The sequence below is a fragment of the Taeniopygia guttata genome, chromosome 1 (genome assembly GCF_048771995.1).
Source record: "Taeniopygia guttata chromosome 1, bTaeGut7.mat, whole genome shotgun sequence".
Classification (NCBI taxonomy): domain Eukaryota; kingdom Metazoa; phylum Chordata; class Aves; order Passeriformes; family Estrildidae; genus Taeniopygia; species Taeniopygia guttata.
In genome coordinates, this window is record NC_133024.1 from 551,398 (window position 1) to 566,295 (window position 14,898).

Genomic DNA, 14,898 nt, shown 5'->3' on the forward strand with positions numbered 1-14,898 from the left:
AGGGGAAAAATGAGATTTTGTTCTGCTTACTAAGGAACTCAGTTGATTGAATTAGTGAAAAGCACATTAGATATCAAATCAGTCTTTGAGCATAAAGTAAATGGGAAAATATATGTAGATTTGTATTGCTCCTTTACCACTTTTTCAAGTCAAAATACCCCTTAAATAGTAAACAAAACTGACACAAATTATGTGAAGCCCCCATATGTTTAACAAGCAGGTTCATACAGCCAGCAATATCATTATATTAAACACATACAGTGGTTACCAGAACTGCTTTTGTCATTTGTACATTAGAGCAACAAGCAATGTTTTTTCTGGACTGAAATGATGTTTTTGTAAACATATCCCGGAATTTCACTGTTTCATTTAAATTATTATGGATCTTATGGTAAGTGGCCCCAGGAGAAAGCACATTTCTGATGTCTTTGCATGAAACACACACCTTCCTGAAACACTTCCTGTCTTGCACCCGTTTTTGGCTATTATAACTGTTGTCTGACAAGAATGAGGTCAGCTAGGATTTGTAGCAATACTTTACAGCAGCTGTCCGGCATTTCTTTGAAACTCCACAAGCCCTTAACTTCTTACCTGCCTCACCAAAACAGACATCAACATCTTGCAGGAGTTCTGGAAGAATAATGACTTTTCAGCATGCTGAATAGTCTCAAAGAGTTTAACAGAGGGAAATAAAAGACTGAGCTTTTCAGGTGAGCAAAAATGAGCAAGATCATGAAGAGGCATGAGAACTTAAGAAGTGTTACCACCTTTGTGGCAGCTAGGGATGGGAAGGCAAGACAACATGATATACACAGAATGAAGAGACATACTGTGTTTGAAAAACAGCAGAGAGACACCGAGGTTTAAAATAGTCAGGTTTATCAGCATACTCCCACAGAGAGCCACTTGGCTCCACAAATAAACCAGTCCATTTGCTCAGTAGCACCAATAATGCTGCACTAAAATTGTATAAGCAGCAAAGAGTACTCTGAATTTGCACAGAACTTAGTTATAGGGTTACACAACAAACTTCCATGCCCCATATGCTCACAAGACTTCCTGATGTTTTAAAACTGGCTGTCTCAGGTCAGGCTGACTGTCAGAAACCTTTTAAATTCCTATAGGAAGCAGCATTCACACAATCACTAGCATGAGCTCAGTGCATGAATGAATCCCTCAGTAGGAAAAATTGACTGGATCTGTACCAATCATGCTCATATTTCCACTAAACAAACCAAAATCTGCACCTATGTTACACTGGTTGTGGGAGGGCAGACAGAGCCACAAAGATACAGTATGGTATCTGGCATACAAGCTTTCCTTGTATAAAAGTTAATTATTTTTAAGTTCCACTCCTCCTCCACTCAAGTAAATTTATTTCCTATCAGTTTCCTGAACTGCACTGGCCAGGGCTTCCCTTGGAGCATCTTTAAAATACAAGCTTACCATGTCACCAAAGCCAATTTTCTCTGCTTTGTTGGTTTTCCACACATGGCATAAGAGCTGTAGAGGAGATGAGAACAGTTCTACACCACCCCACAATCTCTCCAATTCAGGCATCAGAAAAGGCCTTGAGGGAACAGCAACCAGGAGTGCAGAGTACATGTTAAAAGTGCTCAGCTAAAAGATTGGTGAGAGACTGTGATCATGCAGCACAAATATCCTGATAAGAGATAGCCACAGCTTCCTTCTTTCCTTTTTCACTGTGTTTACAGGTGTTGCACACATTTATGTACAGTGATCCTAGTTTGCAGCTTCTTCCAAGAATACTGCGATGACTTCATGATTTAAACCATAATTTAGTTACAATATTAAGGTTGGCATAGTTTTAAAAGACCAGCACTCCTCCCTAGGCTCCATACAGCTCCCACTTTGCAGGGTTTTGGCAGCAAGTGACTTAGCTCATCTGTTATCAGACTGTGAAACACTTCAGAATGTACAAGGGATCTAAGAAAGCGTTTACAAACTTGACGTGGGGGGAGAAGAAGATTTAGAACCAAAGCTTTGACAAAACTGACTCAGTGTTACAAAAGTCCCTGTGTGCCCCTGGCAGGTTCTGTTCCCACCTGAGGCGGGCGCGCCCACGCGTGCTGTGTGCGGGACGTGTGTGTGCAGGTCTGGGGACAGCCTCCGTGCTGCCTGCCAAATGCAGCTTCCCCCGGAGCTCCACTGTGCACCTTCTGCTCTACAGCAGCTCCAGTTCAAAGCTGAGAAGCAAGTCAACATGTAAGAGATTAGCTCAGCAAACCAAGAGAAACACAAAGAATGGAAAAGTATGCAATTTCCAGCCGCTTCTCCTGGCCCGTGAATTAAATGAACAAATGCTTAGGAAGCAAGTAACATTCAAACAAATGTTCCTTGTCCTATCACGACAGTTCCTGATGAATTTAGTTACAATAATTTAATTATACATAACTGAAAGACAAAATAGAGGGAATCAATTAAATTATAATAGACCAGAAATATTTTGGGATTTGAAACAATTGCAAAAGCTCAGATGTTCCACAACAATCCAAATGAGTTTGTCTTGGGTATCTAACAGTCCAAATACAAGCAAATATATTCTTTGGGGACAAATTATCATTGATGATATGGGGAAAAAGTTACAGGCAATCTTACAAGCAGGTTACATGATTAAATTTAGCTTTTGTTTACCTATGAATCATTGACTTTGCCTTAGTCTAGCTGTAAGCGCCTATAATTGGCCATTTCATAAACCTATTGTGAGGCTTATGCACAAGACCCTAATGTTAAAGGGGAGAGGACGTGGGAAACCACTTAGGAAGGCTTTGTGTGAAAACCCAGTCTGAGAGACACAAGAGAAAATGCAATAAAAGAAACTCTAAGAGCTCCAGCTGCTTTACCTGATACAAGCAGGTTGATTAAAACGTTCACAGCAGCCCTCAGCAAAGTACCACCTATCCTAACAGACTTGTAGTTTGAGGCATGTAAATCTTCACTGGTTCATTCAGTTGACAGGACCAAGAAGGAAGCCTGAATGATTTTGCCAAAACTAACAGGAAAGCAAACCCTGACAGTTTTGGTGTGGATTCTGCTCTGGAAATATAAGAACCAGGAAATATAAATATGGGGGAAAAAATTCACAAAGTCTTATGAGGACTGCAAAATAATTTCCACAGGAATGCAGAGGAAGTCTCATCCCTTGTAATACCTTAAGCTAGATGGAACAAAATAGTGGAAACTAACCCAAGGAAAAAGCTAGTACTGGCAAGTAGACAGGCTATATGGAATACACTTTTTTCTCTTGCATCTCTGACTTCTATTAACATTTTTGTGGCTCTTGAGGTAGCAAGGTAGGAGCTCTGGTTTTTGCTCATTAAACACAAGCCAAAAGCCTCCCACAGTTCCATTTGGTAACTTCAGCTCAACATGCTCAAATATACACAGACTTCTGACAATTATTCAATTTCCCACTCAAACATAAACTATGCCAAAAAACACCCAAGATCATTTTAATTAATAAACACTTGATTAAAAAACATGGCAAATCAACTTGGTCTTTACATCAATTTAAAAGCCTCTTACCACAATCATTGCCTGAACCATAGTGTGCTGCAGGAAGCACCAGAAGAAAACAGTGATTGGTAACTGTTCCTCTGACAGTCATCACTTCTGTGGTTGCACAAAGCTTAGGACCCTGCACTTGGAAGAGTGATTCTCCTGCACTTGGCTTGCACTGTAAAATCATTTAAGGATGTCAATGTCTTGACTCCTGAAGACTAGGATTTGGGACAAATACTGTGCTAAAATTTAGTTCTGAAAACCAAATAGAAGAAAGTCCTGTATCCTGTCATGGCGCATAGTTTCAAAGCCCTCTCAAAAAGCCCTCTGATTTAACCTTCTTAGACATCTCTTCACAAGAAATACAATACTTGAAAATATGTACACTGTTACCCCAACTTAATACAGATGCTGTTCAGTAGCATATTTATTTGTAAAGAAGTGACATTTGAATTTCAGATTTTTCCAAATTCCATCCAACTCCCCTACTAAGTTTTTATTTTGTTTGTATTAAAAAGAGAGATGAAGCAAAAAATAAAAATAAAAATTTCAACACAGGGACACAAAAGAAGTGCAAGGTAACTTGTACTACACTGGATTTATAGATCCTGCAACTGTGTTCTCCAAATGGTTACTCTTTCCAAATGTTCACAGTAGCGCAGAAGGCATATCTCGTATGGTTAGCTCTTACCCAATAGGCTTTTCCAACGTAAGTAACACCTCAAATAGACCATTCTGATGAGCAATAAAAATAAGGCAAATTTCCACCAGACAGATGAAAGGAACACAGCAGAAATGTATGTCAGGTATAACACTGCTTGGAAAACCATCCCCAGTAGCTGTTAGAGCAGATAAAAGCTGTTTTTTTCTAATCAGGACTGAGGCAAATTTGAGAGGCTATACTGCCCATAAGAGCAAGCCTTCTCCTCCACAACTACCATTCTGAAGCTAATCCTGGACAAATAAATACTAAATTTGCGCAGAACACTTGAGACAAAAGTTCTTAGACAACCCAGTTCAACAGAAAACACATGTATCCAAACACAATGTCCTGTTCCCACATGTATTTTCTCCTACAGAATGGCGACATGAGCTAAAATTTCATTCCCACTGAGAGATCTGTTGAGTACTCATGGAAAGATGAATCACTCTTCTCAATGGAAATAATGACTCGTGACAGCAGTTAACTCCTAATGTATGAAGTATTGCATGGGCAAAGTTAGCCTAGACTCCCTAGTGCAAATAATTAGTGGATTGCTACAAAATATATTTCACTACCTAGTTTTAAAAGGTACTGGAGAACTATCTAGTCTGGAGTCTCACCTGTGCCATAGGAAAAATGCATCAGGAAAGCCAGAGGCTGATCTAGTTCAAAAACCTTTCTGACAGTGGCCAGAAGCAGATGTTTGCAGAAAGATAGCACTGGGAGTGATCCTAGCATGCTCTCAGCTGTCACTTAAGAATTTCAGCTGCCTTCAGAACCTCCTTCTGAACTACCAGAACTAAACTGTTCCTCTGTGAATCTCCTCACTGCAAGCACGGACGCCTCTGGCCTCAGCTGCATCCTGTGGCACTCAGCTCAGGGCTTTACATCAAAACACTGTTTCAATGCTAGGGCAAACTGATCCACTGAGTGTCCCCCATCATCATGCTAGGAGCAAATAACTATTTCCCTTTACTTCCTGTATACTGCTCAGCATATCTGAGTCCCAATCACATGTCCCTTGCACATTTTCTTTCCTATTTGAGCAGTCATGGTCTGCTTGTCCCAGGAGACAAGAGCATAGGTAGTCTGGTGCTACTTTACATTTTATGAAGACAGGGAATCAACTGCATCCTATACCCAAAATATGTTTGCACAAAGGCATAATGATGCCTTCTGGTTTAGCTTATCTGCTGTGCTAAAGCTCTCTGGTTTCTGAGTGCCAGAGACTGCTAGATTGCTAGAAACTAAGTTGAAGTACTCCCAGAACAATGAAAAGGAATCCCCCACAAGCCCTCTTTGCTGAGTATTAGCTGCTAACAACTGCCTCAGGACTTTTTCTTAGAGACAGAAATACCTAATTAAATAGGCTGATTAAGCCATCTATTTTTCACTATTTTCCTGCTACAATTCTGACAATTCTTAAGCAAGGAGAACTCTGGTATGTTGCACTGAACAAGAAGCTCAAGATTTCTGAGAAGCAACACTCATTCCTTTGAGAAGGAAGAATGCACAACAGGGTAAGAAAGAGGCTTTCATACTTCAGAATTTAGGAACTTAACCAACCAATCTGCTGCTACACCTAATGGAGAAATATCAGGGCTTCTCCCAGGTGGATCCACCTTTGGAATTGTGGAAGTGCCCTTTGAACACCAACTCCATCGCTCTTCACTGCCTACAGCCAGGTAGGCTAGGTACATATGCAAAGCTAGTGTGAAAACCTTCCTGCACAAGCATTTATATTAATAGATCTGATTGTGGACATAGAGTCATCCTGTTTTTACAACCTATCACTGTCTCAACCCTTACAATTCTTCCTCACAGCAGAGTGAGTCTGCATATGTGTATGCCTAGATAGTTTCAGAGACAGGTAATTTTACATATGCAAATACACGAGCTTTATTTGTGTCCCACAACAGGCACAGAGTCATTCACAGCATTCCAGACGCTCTGTCCTGTTCACCCTGCACCCACGGCTTCCCTGAGATAATGATGACACTCCAACATTGGTGACATGGCCTCTCCCCCAGTACTGTCACACGTGTTTTGTCAGAGCTTCTTTCCTCCCTCCCTTCTGTCCCTCCACGCCCCAGGCCGCCTGCTGTCCCCAGTGCCAAGGCCAGCAGCTGCAGAGGAGCCCTGTGGGCACAGCTGGAGGCAGCTGGACGGGGGCGCAGCAGGGACGCGCGGGACCCTCGGAGCAGGACTTGGAGCAAACCCCGCTGCTCCAGCAGCTGGCAGTGCCCAACGCTGCCTTTGCTGCCCCTGCCAGGCTGGGGAAGAGATGACCAGGGTCCATGCCTAACCATGCAGCTGCAAACCTGACAAAGCTGTGCCTTACAGGTGTCCTACAGGTCTTTTGGGAAGGCAGCCTTAAACCTCCACAGGGTTACATCTTGCACAGGTGGCCTGTATAGCTTCATGGGACACCGGTCTTAATATTTTTTTCAAAGCTTGCTCACTACTTTTATTGCTGTAGTAGTGACTAAGCTTCCAAACTATTTTTACAGGCCCTGAACAATAGTGACCACTTAGGATCAAGTTCTGCTTCCTAAACTGAATTGCATCTTAAAGGCCCACATCTCTGACAAACTCTGTTGATCACTGAACATAAAGGATATCAGTTGGGATAACATTGGCTTAACAGACATTTGAAGAAAACCACAAGAACAAGAATTTGCTATAAGGCTTCTTCACTGCTCAGATCCCAAAGAAATACAGTGCATCACAATATCTCCTTAGCAACCATTTCATTTTGAAAGGCACAATGAAGATGCAGTAAGGTAAAGATGATCAGGTTTCTGAGTGATCACTCTTGTCAATTTTTTCAGTGGATTTAGGAACCTTAGCTAGGACCTAGCAGGACATAAAGAAGCTGTATATATCATGTTCAAACAAAACACAACTAAATCTAGAATGTACATTTGCAAAAGGCTACTTTCATTTTATCCCAAAAAGACTGGATTTTACTTAACTCATAGGAGAGCAACTTATTCCAATTTAATTCTATTTCCAGAAACAAGAAGCACTAATATTTACTGTTGAAGCCTCTGTCTGTCACACATACATTTTAAACAAATCACTAATGTTTAAGAGATGGGTAAGTTTCAGCAGCTCTCATTTGCACAAAGCTGAAACTATGACCTAAACAACCTCACTATGTAAATGCTCTGAGGATAAACGTACATAATTTGTCTTAAGCTCATGCAAAACCAGAAAATGATGATGAACATTTCTCCTGACATTATTAAGGCTGGTGTTAAAAGGCACGATCAACACCATATTTATCATACACAGGCATTTCTTCTGCATTTTTTCCTTCAATTCTATCCCTAAAAACCAAACCAGACAGTCAGTTTTACTTCTCAGTTATTAATATACCTTCCCCTCTCTTATTCCAGTAAATTCTATGGTTTGCTGGTTGTTAAGGGTTTGGTTTTTTGGTTGTTTTTTGTGGTGGTGATGGTGGTTCTTTGGTGAGTTTTTCCTTTGGTTCACGTAGGGTGTGTGCGTATGTGTGTGTTACGGGTTGTTTTTTTTTCCCTAGCTTTCTTCTTTTTTTAAGTCTCTATGACAAGAAAGTGACCAAAACTTAAATCAAACATCTTACTCTTTCTCCACTTGTTTCTTTAATTAATAGATATGTGTTAACAGGAGACCTTTAAAATGCTAGATTTTGAGACTGTCCAGACTATACTTAAAGGAAAATACATGCACCAGTTATACGAGCAGTAAGAGTCACAAAATACAGACCCTAACCCTGTAATCCAACCTTGCACCTGCAGCCCCACAGGCTTTATTGGGCCTATCAGCAGAAAGAAAGCTTGCAGAATCCCACCATGTGCACTCTGATGCTTACTGCGTATTTGGCATTCAATGATACTGGACAGATTCTCTGGCCTTTCATTTAAAAGCCTGACTTATTTTACTTCTGGAAATTTAACTTAAATTCTGGTGTTAGAGAAGTATTAGGATCTGTGATTGCTCCTCAGATGGAACGGCTTGCACATACAGGAACATCTAGCTATTCAAGGCTGTGTGTCATCTTAATTAAGGTAAATCCACTCTACTGTTAACACTTTCTAAATATTCATTCACTCAAACAGAACTGCTTTGAGCAGAGCACTAAGAAAAATTATCCTCTTAGAGAAAGAACATAAATACTATTAATGCACAGGAACATAAGATCACAAATACACACACGCCCTGTACATTGAAATGACTTTACAACCACCCAGTAATCAAAAGGGGGAGCGGGTGTCACTTCAGAATTGATCTTTTTTCACTCTAAGCAAGTGTTCACAAACAAACTTACAAGTCAGAAGTTTTTTACAAGTCAGTATCTTTTCCATATATGCATTTGTACTCTAGCGATACGAGAGATGTCTGTACATTCAGATGATGAGGTGCACCAGGCACTGTCAGAAATGGCATTATCCCACTGGTTTAATGCATAACAAATTAGCATTAATTATGTGCAGAAGAGGCACAGTGCTCTCAGGAGCTAAATATTAACCTTCTGATAAAACAATTTTGGTGGAGTCTTGCTAAGCAGCAAGCTAAGGATCTGTGCCTGCAGGATATGACTCATTGCATCATTAGGAAGGACTTGCATGCTAAATGCAAACATTTGGAGTCACCTGTTCATGCCCTCCTCAGCATACCTAAAAAACTGTAGACTTTTCCTCAGCTGCCAGGAAAACACCAGCAGAAATGAACTATAATTGCCACCAAGACAAAAAGGAAATTCCAGCAGGGCTCTCCTGGCAGATCACCCCACTTATGATAACTGCTGCTCAGGGTGCAGTTCCTTCCCCAGAGCTCCCATCATAATTGCAGGGCTGAGCAGGGGCAGCACGAGGGTCCCACCTTGCTCCTGCCCAGTTCCACTGTTTGCCACTGGCCATCAGAGACTGGTGGACAAGCTTTCTGCACATCTCCAGCACCAGCACACAGTAACAAAGCCACCCCAAAATGTAGGATAACTCCTGCCAAGCAGTTAGGCTGGGCAATACAAAGATTCTGCTGTCATTTTAAGTACTCTCCCACAAGGATAAACAGGTGTTTGAAGTAGGCTTTCCAGAGAGGCCTTCAGAGGGGTAGGGGTGAGGAAGAAAGCATCCAGACCTTGGTATTCCTTTCACACCTCTCTGAACATCAGACTCTTGCAAAACATAGACGCTCTCATTCAGATCTGCAAGAGCTGTTTCCTCCACTCTCACTAGCCACTGGCCTAGCAGCTGGCCAGAGATAGATTTTATTTGAGCAAGCAGAAAAACAAAGAGAGGAATAGGTGCTCTAGGCCCCATGCCTTGCCTTTCCCCACGGACCCAGCTACAGTATCATCAAAACCAGGATGAAGTCAAAGCTGAAACCACAAATCAACAACATTTCCCTTTTCGTGTGACCCTCATGTGCAAAAGTGTGGGGTCCTTACGCAGCAGTGAAAGGAGGATAGGGGTTTTCTCTACCTGCCCTACGTTAAAACACAGGTGATGGCCTAAAGACCAAACTTCCACTATGGGGGAAAAAGAAGAAAGCACAGCTAGTGACAGAGGAGAAGGACATTTACCTGGCTCGCTGACCTCTGCCTACTTCCTTTTTACTGGGAGGGGGCATTTCAACTTCACTGCTTATAAGAAACTTCCTGTTAGAAAGCTTCCAGTGTTTTACAGTGCATTTTTATTGCATTTTTCAAAGTTGTGTCATCAGAGAAGGGCATATTCCTATGGGAATACTGCAAGGCATTATAATAAATAATAAGGAGTGTCATGGCTAGTAAAACATGTAATGTGAAAACCTACAGAAATTAATTTCACTGTGTACAATTTCTTTTCAAGTTCTGTGCTTTTCACATTTTCCTGACAGACATATATAGGCACAGTCACTAATTAATATGAACAGTATAGCAAAATATAAGCCATCACTGTAATCTTACTGTCACTTATTTAAGGCATTAATCAATCTTAATGAAAAAAAAAATCTTTAAGAACTAAAAACTAACTACAAAGCTTATCTGAGAATCTATAAGGAAGTTCACATTTGCTGTGAGTTCATTTGTGTGGAGGTGAACATGCCGTAGAAAATCTGAAATATCCTGCTGCTATAAGATTAACAGGAAAAACTAGAAGTTAATAAGAATAAAAAGAAAGAATAAAATAAGACAGAAAAATACCCCAAAACAACACAAAGCAGAAATACACATTCCTGTCATAAAAAGGAGTTTTAGTCTGAAAGACCAACAAGACTTATTTTCACTTCCACCAAGGCCTAGGAATTAATGTTTTCAAAATTTCTTAGGATCACCTTATGCCCCAAGGCACTCTTAACAAAACCATGCAATTTGTCCACAGGCATCACAAGAGTCCTGTGGCAGCACATGTGGAGCTGCACGAGCAGGACACAGGGCAGTGCCAGTCAGCACTCCCAGCTCAGAGGTGAGCAGGGAACTCCTGCCATCCATCCCTTCCCCTCCCCAAAGCCCCAGACCTAAACCCACCATGTCCAGAGACAATCAGTGTAATCTGCATAGAGAAGTCAGAGGACTGGAGATCTGAGAGGTAATACTGTCATTAAACTCCTGGGAAAATATTTTGGGTATTTATCCAAATTTTCCTCTTGACTATTAAACATGGAGGATGTGAGCATGGGGAAGGAGTTGAGGAATCTTCCGTGGCCATGCACGTGTTGTTATTTTGCAGCTGCAGCCAGAATAGGAAAATGCCAGAGCCAATTTTTTTGTGCAGCTAAGGATTATCCCAGTCAGACAAAAAGATGTTAGCCTGCTGTTACATCCTGAGGTACTGTCATGAGTGAGAAAAGCAAGCAAGGAGAAAGTAAAACAGCATCACACTGGTTTTGTATTACAGACTACAAAGAAAACCTTGGTATTGCTCCGAAGTACCAAATCACAGAATGTAATGAAGATCAAAACTTCAGGATATACAAGAAAAATCCAGTTCACAGCTAAAAGAAATATCTAATATCTACAAAAAAGAAAATTAAATTATTTCATTTATGATCAGATAAACCAACAAAATATTATTGTCCAATTTCTAGGCAGCAGTAGAACACAGTCATTGGTGGAGAGGGTATTAAAGATGTTTGGCTTAAACCAACAACTAACAAAAAAAAGCCCCTAACCCACCAGCTTGGAAACCCTAGGTCTAGATACAAACCTGAAGTCCTACCTAGCACCCACAGATGCTTTGTGGCAGCATGACAAAATCAGTAAAATGCTTGAAAAGAGAAACACTATTTTCAACAGCTTCTAAGAGTTAAGAGCTCTCTGCTATCAGAGACCCTATAAAAATTGGTCAGAACGATAAAAGATGCAGTTCACAAAGCAAACAGACAAAAGAAATAGATAAGAAAGAAAACCCAGGCCTTAAAGGATAAAAATAAATTTATTTTCCTGAATGCTATCTAAAGGTGGGGAATTCCAGCTTGGGGAGGAGTTCACAAACCCTTAAAGCTTAGCTCATATGTGTTTTGTGTTGTTTTGATGTAAAAGGAGATAGATTTTTTAGACAAATCAAACCAAAACCATGAAGCAAAGCACCAAACCCCAAAACAAACAAACAGCAAACAGAAATAAAACAAAAACAAACAAGCAAACAAAGATGTAAAATTTCTATGACGTGAAAGTCATAGCTGGACACTTCACTAAATGCAAGAGCCATGAACGCAGATAAACTTGATTAAAAATGTCAATTGACTCATTCTTACACAAAACTCTTGTACATGCACTGTTTAAGACAACTGTTTGAAGCAGAGCAATCCACAGAGCATACGGGGGGGGGAAACCCAACAGAGTTGCTTTTAAAAAGTTATTTTATTCCTTACTTTCTTGGTAAAATTAGGAGCATCTGTGGATTCCCCCACCTCCTCCCTTATCCAAACAAGACATCCCCTCTCAGAGCAGACTGCAAATGATCAAATCAATGGAATTATGATCTTGATTGTCTTAACCAGCTCTCCATAGACATGAGTTCACAAGAGAGGCAGCTTCCTCAGACATTAGCAAAGACCTTTGATCTGTCTTTGAAGAAATTTTTCTCAGGATATTTAAAAGTCTGTGGTTTATTTTCATGTGTGGAGAAAAGCAACACTGAGGTGAACACTCCCACACCAATGTCTCAACAAATCTATGCTTGTCAAAAATACCCTTGAAGAAAATGAATATACATGCACTTTGAAAGTGTACATTTTTATTCTGTAGTTCTCACTGTAGCCTCTGCTGCTTATTTCATGATTCATGGACGTTGGGCACTCCACTCAAACACCAAGCAGAAAAACACCCCATGAGTAAACTGGAAATGGAGATGGCTGCAAGGGTTAAGAAGTTTTGGTCTCAGATACCCAGACCAATTAGCGTGAGGAAACAAATTAACTTACACTAGATAACATATCCTAGATAATCCTTGCTTACTAACCATACATTTTCATTGAAAACAAAAACAAGATACTTCAAAACTTTGTGGACTTTTACTGCGCTTTTGACAAAAGTATCTTTTAAAGGCTACTTATTTTGTAATTGTGTGAGCACCAAGCACAAGAGCATGATACAGATACACACTTGGTACATGAGAACATTATTTAAAATGCCATATGTATGTGTATGAAGACACACACATGCACACTGAATTGCAAGAACTACCACTGGTTTCTTCCTTTTCTTTTGCTCACAGCTGTTGCAGCTAGTAACATCGTAATGTTGTATTTCTTGAGGTAGATTACTTTGAAGAATTGTGATTATAGGCTGCTTTTCAAAGTGGCCTTGTACCACATTACCAGCACGTTGAAGGGCACAGAAAATGACTACCACAAGCACTTTGACAGAGAAGATTTACCTTCCACCAGAAAGGAGGGACCTTATTACAGTAAACACCACTGAAATGGTGCCGGTATGTGCAACTGTGTGTGTGTAGGGACAGTTAGCCACTGAAGTCAGAGGTGTAAAAATGGCACTGGGCTGAGTAAACTTCCTTTGCCTTTTATTCTTACAAGCTTCTCTTAGTTATATTCAAGTTTTGCATTGGAATTATATTGATAAATATTTCTAAAATGAGGAGATCGTGTCATGCTGCTAAAAACATGGAAAGAAAAATATTCAATTTATAGTGGTTAAATCCTGCTTAGATTATTAAAATAGAACATTAAATATTCCCATTTTGGCAGTGATAGGATTTTTTGGGAAGTGAGAGAGACTATACAAAAAATGGGATTTTTAGTTTTCTTTAAACCTGCTATCACAAAACTCACCTTGAAATATTTATAGACTTACCACACAATAATGGTATTTTGGCTGCATCAAGTCTGCTGAGGGTTGCAAAAGAAGTATGGGCAATAACCTAACCTATATTGTCAGGAAGACAAAATAGTTGCTTTTGTAGGTTCCCATTTACCAAAATTATGTTGAACCCAGTAAAGAAAGGGCCCATCTGCACCTAAACAAACACATGGAACATTTAGGAGAGACTTGTACAGTAGGAAACTTTCCCTGGTTTTTAAATTCTGCCAAAATATGTACTTACATAAAAGTAATGTCATTGCTGAGACAATACCTTCACATAGGTTCACACCATGAACCTCTGAATTCATTTACTAACTTTCAGTAGAGAGAGGGAAAGCAAAAGCCAGAAGCTTTTGCATTATGCATTATAATATATAGGTATATGGGTATTATAATTAATATATAGGTATTATAATATATAGGTATTGACCTGGGAGGCACACAGATCTCATGTGAAAGACGGAGAATGAGATATGAATGCATTAACTAGATCAGATTGATAACTTGTGAAACATAAAAGCCAGGAAAAACCCTCAATAATTTTGCAAAAGAAAACCACCCTCAACAAACCACCTCAAAACTGAACAAAAAGCCTTCATCATTCAGCAGATGGAAGGTGTGTGACTTTCCACACAGAAAATTTTGGTCTATCCTGAAAGCCAAAACTTAGAAAATTTTGGTTTGGGCTTTTTCCTTGTGTAAAATAACAATATGCAAGACTGAAACCAAACAGATGGAGACCCCTTCTCACATCCTAAAATACCTCACTTGAGCTATTGCCTGTGGGATTTACAGCAACATGTCACACATGCAAAAACCTATTTGTTTCACCAGTGTGACTATCCTACCCCTCAGTTTCATGAATGTCTCCATGACAGACGAATCTGGGAAGGATCAACCAAAGCTCCCAGTGCTCCTCCTAAGGACAGCCTGAGCTTGTTTACGCAGCAAGGAGGCTGCACACTTTGTGCAACATCTAACCAGGGGTCCCAGCCTGAATCACGGCCAGTTCCAAACAGGGCAGAGAGAGGAAAAGGTACTGACATCTCTACAAATTTCAGGGAAATTGATGTCTGCAGAGAGTTCAGAGATAGCCACAGCAAGAAAAATTGAAATGCTCAAACTGAAACACTGAGTCATCCAGCTACAAAAATGTCTATAGTCCAGGTAGTTTCCAAATGTTCAGGGAAAAGGACAACTTTAGACACACAGTTTCTAAGATGGGAACATTTTTGTTTCATGTAGCACTATATTATGGTTTTGCTTCAGGGAATGATGTAATTACAGAGTAATTATACATTGGAGCCAAATTTACTGCAGCTGAATAATAAATATTAAACCATGTTTATAATAGTAATAAATACTAAATTCAATAGTA

At 40.1% G+C, this 14,898-nt stretch overlaps 2 protein-coding genes across 13 annotated transcripts in view; one reads left to right on the forward strand and one right to left on the reverse strand.

Annotated features, from left to right (window-relative positions):
* CMSS1 (cms1 ribosomal small subunit homolog) overlaps positions 1-14,898 on the reverse strand; it is a 218,059-nt gene that overhangs the window by 118,677 nt on the left and 84,484 nt on the right. The gene's annotated exons all lie outside the window — the stretch shown is intronic.
* FILIP1L (filamin A interacting protein 1 like) overlaps positions 1-14,898 on the forward strand; it is a 184,820-nt gene that overhangs the window by 87,262 nt on the left and 82,660 nt on the right. The window lies entirely within an intron of this gene.